The 7,389-nt window shown below is 39.1% G+C and overlaps 1 pseudogene; it reads left to right on the forward strand.

The window, feature by feature from the left end:
- The first annotated feature begins 423 nt into the window (after positions 1–423).
- Positions 424–1,027, forward strand: LOC110193629 (large ribosomal subunit protein eL39-like; annotated as a pseudogene).
- Positions 1,028–7,389: the final 6,362 nt, after the last annotated feature.

Raw genomic sequence — 7,389 nt, forward strand, 5'->3', positions numbered from 1 at the left:
ACTAAGTAAATGCTAATTAAATTGAGTAGGGCTGTCAAAATTATCTTCATGCAATATTTTTGCTTCAAGGATTTATTTCTGTTAAGTCTAGGGGCATGTATGTAAAATTATGGCTCTCTTATTTATAGGCTTTCCTATTTATGGGGAGATTTGCACTTGCCTTGGGTATGATATTAGTATGTCTTTCTTGCTGGTGTGACATCCAAAGGGAAGTTTTCACTTTATTTGGTAGATAATTATTGAGAGATTGTGAACAGTTGAGTGACATGTGCAGATCTACATGTAAAAGAAAGATCAATTTTGGCAGAATCTAAAGGGAGTGGGTGGAGTAGGGCAAGGGTGGAAAGACTTGTTAGGAAACTATTGTGAAAGTTGGGTAATAAGGGCATGTTCTAGGGTTCTGGCAGTGGGAAGAGAGAGGAGATGAAAGCAAGAGATGTGGAAAAGGTAAAATCAGCTTCAGAACTGATTAGATATGAGAAATGAGGGGGAGGAAGAGTCAAAATAACACCAAAGTTTCAAACAAGAGAAGCCAAGTGAATGATGGTGCCACTGACAAAAATAAAGTCAGAAAGAGAACAAGTTTTTGAGGAAATGGAAATATAAGATACTTATATTACTATATTGTATCAAGAATTAGCTAAGGGTGACAAGGAATTAGAGCACAAACTCATTTAAATAGAGTAAAAGAACATTATGGCCTTTTTCGCATCAGCCATCGTGGTGGAAGCTTGGCTGTCTTCTCTTCAACACATCCTCTCATAAAACATTCAGAATCAAGAAGTTCCTGGCTAGGAAACAGAAGCAGAATCCCCCCATCCCTCAATGAATTCAAATGAAAACTGGAAATAAGATCAGGAACAACTCAAAAAGGAGGCACTGGAGAAGAACCAAGCTCAGATTATAAAGAACGGCCTGCGCAATGAAAGACATTCTACAGTAAGACAACCTCCCACCCCTTACCATGGCATCCTTCCATTCATCAATCCATCCATTCATCCATCCATCAATCACTCAGTTGCCTCATTGCCCCCAGTAAGAAGTAAATTAACAAAAAAATAAAATAAAGTAAAATAAAATAAAGAAGTAAATTACCACTACTGCCCTCGAATTTTGGAAGCTGTCTGCCAAGATGCAGACATCAAAAACAAAAACAAAAACAAAAAAAAACACAACACCACCAAAAAAAAACCAAAACAAAACCCAAACAAAAAACCAACAAGCTGTTAAATTTATCTTGCCCTTAAATGTTTTCATAAATTGCATCCATGCATTTGGATACAGTGCGTGTTGTGATATAGTTTAGATTACTGTTATCTGCATCTGTGTAGCATTTGTATGTTTGAGGTCATGCTTAAAAGGCAGAGATCATAATGAAACAAGTTACTCCTGTCAAGAGGAGTCAAGCTCAAGCCCTGCCTTGAAGAAGCCGTCACAATAACCTGTGTTTTGTTTTGTGTTCTAAGGAGTTATAAGAGAGCACCTGCCTCACAGGGATCTAAGATTAGCCAGCCTTCACTGTAAACCTCCAGTGCTGCTAATCAGAAGCTGTCTCAGCCAGATTATGTGCAGCTGACTGTGCTCATTTATCAAACTCACAGTCAGAGAAGTAACCTGTTGATGCCCTGCTTATTTCATACAATTAGCCGTCTTTGTTCCTTGTTGGGAGGTGGTAATTAAGTGTTGGCAACTTCAAAGTTGTCGGTTATTTGTGTGTTCGGGAAAGCCCAACTTTTGTTAGGAACTAGACCCGGTCCAGGTGAATGGCTTCACAATTTTCTGAAGATTCAATTCTGCTAATAAAGGGCTTCTACCAAAAAAAAAAAGTTATAAACAATATCACTTTCTTTTTTTCTCTTTTTCTTTCTTGTTTTAAATGTATTTTCCCAATTACATGGAAAAACAATTTTAACTTTATTTTCCTCAAATTTTGAATTCCAAATTCTCTCCCTAACTCCCCTTCCCCCTCATTGAGAAGGTAAGCAATTTAACATAAGTTATACACATGTAGTCATGAGAAATACATTTTCATGCAAGTCATACTGTAAAAGAAAACACAGGCCAAAAAAAATTTCTTTTTATTTTTAACATTTATTTTTTAAAATTTTGAATTCTACATTTCCAACCCTTTACTACCCATTGAGAAGGTAGAAATTATTATACATTTTACATATGAAGTCATACAAATCATACTTCCATATTAGCCATGTTGCAAAAAAAAAAGTAAGAAAAATTAAGAAAGTGAAAAACAATGCTGTTCAGTCTGCAGTCAGAGTTCATCAGTACTCTATCTGGAGGTAGATAGCATTTTTCATCATGAGTCTTTTGGAATTATTCTGGATCATTTGGGTCAGCTAATCCAGATATGAATGCTTTTGTTGTTGTTCATCCTTCATTTTTGAAGAGGCCTAATGACATCATGAAGGTGATGTATTGAATTGGATTTAAGTGAGGTAGAGCAGTACAAAGTCGTCACCCTCACTTTTTCCTCCACAGGCATCAAGGTCCAATGGGGGGACAAAAATCAAGATGACTGTCAATGGTTCAGGATGTAGTACATGATGTCCTTTCTAAATTAAGGTCTTTCCCAGGTCTCAGTGTGTCTGAGGCCACGCCCATTCAATGACTCTGGGCTGGATAAGAAGTGAGACAAAAAATGGCCTAATTTGCCACCACAAAAATATCTATCTTAAAGTTACTGACCAGAACTGGCCGACTGCTGTTTACACTCATTCTAAGACAGTAAAGGCTTTCTTGATTTGAATTGAATAATAAGGCATGGCAGACTAATTACATTTCCTTTCTTCACAAGAGTATCAAAAGCAATGACTAATATGGAAATATATTTTACATGATTGCACATATGTAATCTATATCAAATTGTTTACCATCTTGGGGCGAGAGGGGAGGGAGAGAGAAAATTTGGAACTCAAAATTAAAATAAAAAAAGAATGTTAAAAATTGTCCTTACATGTAACTGGGGGAAATAAAATACTTTTTAAAAGTGCATCAAAATCATGTATAGATGGAAGAGGAAAGAAAACAACAAATAATCATGAAATAAAATAAATCTGCCAGCATTTACATTTCAATCTATTCTCATTGCAGCACATTGATGGAACTGCCATAATGGAACTCCATTATGTAATATGAGAAAGTGACAACAATACTTAAGAAGGTGAAGTTAAGAAAGGCCAGATACATACAAAAAAAATCAGTGCTGGAGGTGAAACCAATTTTTTTTGGTAAGTAGTATTGTATTTTTTCCAATTACATGTAAAGATACTTTTCAACATTCATTTTGTTTGTTTTTGTTTTTGACTAGGCAATGGGGTTAAGTGACTTGCCCAGGGTCACGCAGCTATTAAGTGTTATATGTCTGAGGTCAGATTTGAACTCAGGTCCTCCTGAATCCAGGGCCAGTGCTCTATTCACTGCACCACCTAGCTGCCCCACTTTTTTTTTTGTCTGTTTTTTCAACATTCATTTTTTATAAGATTTTGAGTTCCAAATTTTTCTCCCTCCCTTCTTCCCTTCCCCCTCCCCAAGATGGCAAGCAATCTGATGTAGGTTAGACATGCACAATCATGTCAAACATATTTCTGAGGTGAAACAATTTTAAAAGTACTCAGGGATCAGTTTTCAAAATATTTTTAAAAAGGAGAGATTCTAAAACAATGGAAAAGATCCTAGAAAGTATTATTACCCAAAACAGATGACACTCACATGTCTACCTTCTCATCTCTTAAAGATTCTTACGAGAATGTGCTATGCAAGTACTGAGCTTATCCTTACTGAAAATATGAGAAAGGAACAGCAAATATTTACAGATGATATTCTGTTGTTCAGTTGTGTCTGACTCTTGTGACCCCAATTGGGGTTTTCTTGGCAGAGATGCTGGAATGGTTTGCCATGTCCTTCTCTATCCCATCTTACAGATGAGAAAACGGAAGCAAGTAGGGTTAAGTGACTTTCAGGGTCACACAGCTAGTAAGTGTCTGAGGCCAGATTTGAACCCAGGAAGATGTCTTCCTAACTCCGGGCCTGGCACTCTATCCACTGTGCCACCTAGCTGCCCTACTGCATTAATTCCCAGACTACAATTAGATCTTACCAGCAAAACCTTCAGACAGCCAGCTTTCTGCTGCGTGTCCTACTTGGTCAGGTCCCTAGTTTGGGAAACATGATCAAATCAACTTTGCCATTGCTCCTAGAAGGGGTGTGCCAATCTATGGAATATCATTCCACTCACTATTCTTATATCTTTCTAGCCAAACACAAAGGTTTATTATCTCTACCATTAGAATATGGTATTATCTCTACCATAAAAGAATATTCAAGAATACCTTGAAGGTAGGTACTGTTTTTATTTTAACATCAACATAGCACAGAGTGAGCACTCAATGCTTTCTTGGTCCTTCAGCACTGAAAGAGGTCACTCAAAAGAGGAGCACCTAACCTTTCACAAGGGAGACACCCAGCTGATAAAGAATGCATATGACCTACATGATGACCTCAGATTGGATGGGCAGCCCATTAAGTTGTTGTTTTGTTGTTCCTTTTTGAAGAGATCAATGACATCACAGGGTGATGTCAAAAGTTGCATGCGTTATTAGATTTAAGTGAGGCAGAGTTGTGCAAAGTTGTCAGCCTCTCAGCCTCACTCTTTGTTCCAGAGTCATCAAAATCCAAGGGCAGGACAAAAATCAAGATGACTGGTAATGGTTGGGATTCGATGGATGACCTTGGTGTCTTTGATGTCTGATCGAGCTCTAGCCATTCCATATCACCTATTTCATGACAGTTGGAACGGGTGGTTCTTATCTGCTCATTCTGTGAGGTAGAGGCTTCACATACTTGGGGTAGACATCCCTCTAACTCACCAACAGGGTTGAGGCCTGTCAGTTACCCTCAACCTGGTTTAGCCCTTCTGCCGAGCTGGATTACTGGGGTGTGGCTGCTGTGCATGTTATAGCTTTTTGGAGTCACAGGTGAGAGTTGGGTGCCAGGTAGACACCAAAGGTGGATGAACAGCCTGGAAAAGGACTCAGCACTCCCTCATCCCAGAGGAGCTAGTCCGCCTTGAATACCCCATACACCCCATCAATTAAGTATATCCCTGAAGATGAACAATGAGCTTCCCAGAGTTGAATGGGAGGAGGAAATCAGATTGGATTACATTTGGAAAACTGTGCAATGCATTCAATAATCCAATATACTTTAATTTTTAACACCAAAATACTTCTGATGAATCACAATTGCAGAGAGCAAATTGCAAAGAGCAATGGAAAGATGCATAACAAATTCAAACTTGCAGCATATTGAAAATCATGACTTGCACCTAACAAGCGATATAAAATATATCACTAAGCACATGTATGACTAAAAGAAGATGGGTGACTCATATAGTCAGTCAGGGATAACAGATGTTACATTGCTATCTAAGAAATACATATATTAAAATTTTTTATTATAAACTTAATAACAATTAACCTGCTTTCCTGATCAGTTTTGGGCCCCCATTCACTGCCCATTTACAGCACTTGTTTAAGGCACAGGTACTAAGGGACCAGTTTTATGGGCTGTTCATCCAACCATTACATCATAATCTAAACAATAGACATCCTTTATCTACTTGTTTTTTCCTGGGTAGATAATTGAGGGCTTTGGGAAATTGCATGGTTCTTTTAAGGATCCTGAGCTTCTCTCTGAAGGCCCATCTTTTTAACTCCAGTATCCTCACAAAAATGTTGTTATAAATGTAAGGTGTGAAATGCTACATACAGTCTCTGAAGAATTAAGTTCAACCTCACCCAGAGAGTAATTCGGAGTAGCACAGCACCTGGGACATAATAGAGATGGAGTGGGGCCTGGCCAATACAGACCTAGTCCTTAAAACATGCATGATGCCAACTCATGTGGAAGCCTGGTGAGTTAGCTTCTGGGTATGCCTCTTAGAAGGGACCTTTTACCCTCGAACTAGTATCCTCTGACTATTTCAGAGTCAGGGTTTGCCCTCACTGTATAGCAACAAAAAAGCATTTTAACCAGCTAAGCCAGGAGTGAGCGTGCATATAAAAGACTCTAATGAAGGGAATTTTCAGCCATTTACTGCTTATGTGACCTTGGGTGTGCTCTTCCCCCCCCCCACCCCGGACTCAATCTCCTCATCTGTAAAATAAAAGGGTAGGACTAGATCTTCTCTACATTTCCTTTCATCTCTAAACCTATAATTCTATGATCTTGTGACCTGTGATTCCTTGTCCCTTTTGACTCTGCCGAGGACATCCAGTCGCTCTGTGTTTCTTTGTATGGCATTCACGAAACATTAAAAGCCCCTGTGAAAGGTTTCTAATGTACTGGGTGTGTCTTCTGTGCAAAGATTATAGAAAGGAGTGGCCCAGAATCACAGCAGGAGAAGGTGTCAGGCAGCGGGTTCGGATTTACGCTGGTGGAGGGAGCATCAGTCAGTCCATCAACAAGTGGTCTACATCACTGAGCCACTGAATTACCAAAGTGGTCAAGAAGATGGGCAGTCCTTGGGGGTTCATTGGAAGCTATCCAGGAGCAGTGAGGGGAGTGAAAAGATCTCACCTGGGCAATAAGAGTCCTGCCTGGCTTCTAGTCCCAGCTTTGTTACTAATTTACTGGGTCACCCTAGGCAAGTCATTTCTCCTTTCTGGACCTCACTTCATTGTCCTTTTAACTGAGGGGTCCAGACTAGATGATTCCCCAGGACCCTGCCAGCTCTAACACTAGATGTTTCTTTGTGCAGCCACATGTACTCAAAGAAGACCCTTGAAATCCTTTCAGGGTGGGGAAATGACAAGTTAGGTCCATGACTCTTTTGTGTTTTTCAACCTCTCAATCTGCTCCTAATAATAATAGTAATAACAATAACTAGCATTTATATAGCGTTTTGTGGTTTGCATACTGCTTTCCATATATTATCTCTTTTAATCTCCACAACATGCTATGAAGTAAGTATTATTATCATCCTCCAGTTTCCAGATTAGGAAACTGAGGAAGAGAGCAGTTAAAGCGACCTATTAATAGGTGATAATACCTATTAATGTCAGTGACTATTAAAGTTAGAGGCAGGATTCAAATTCAGGTCTTCTTTACTCCAAGGCCATTACACTATCCACTACACTGGCTGTTTGGCAGCCAGAGGGACTTTAAAAATGCCATTTGATAGCAGTTTCTTAATTTTCTGGAGTAACATCTTTTTTTTTTCTTCCTTGATTCAGGTTCAGAATTAGAGGTTGTTTCCAGTTCATTTGTTCTAATGTAGTTCTTGGCAATAGAGCACGAGGCTGCCCAGTCTAGATAGGGCGCACAGACTGAGAACTGGTTTTGCTCAAACAATTGCCAGTGTGTGTTGGAAAG

This window comes from Phascolarctos cinereus, unplaced genomic scaffold (genome assembly GCF_003287225.1).
Source record: "Phascolarctos cinereus isolate Bilbo 61053 unplaced genomic scaffold, phaCin_HiC Scaffold_2;HRSCAF=192, whole genome shotgun sequence".
NCBI lineage: Eukaryota > Metazoa > Chordata > Mammalia > Diprotodontia > Phascolarctidae > Phascolarctos > Phascolarctos cinereus.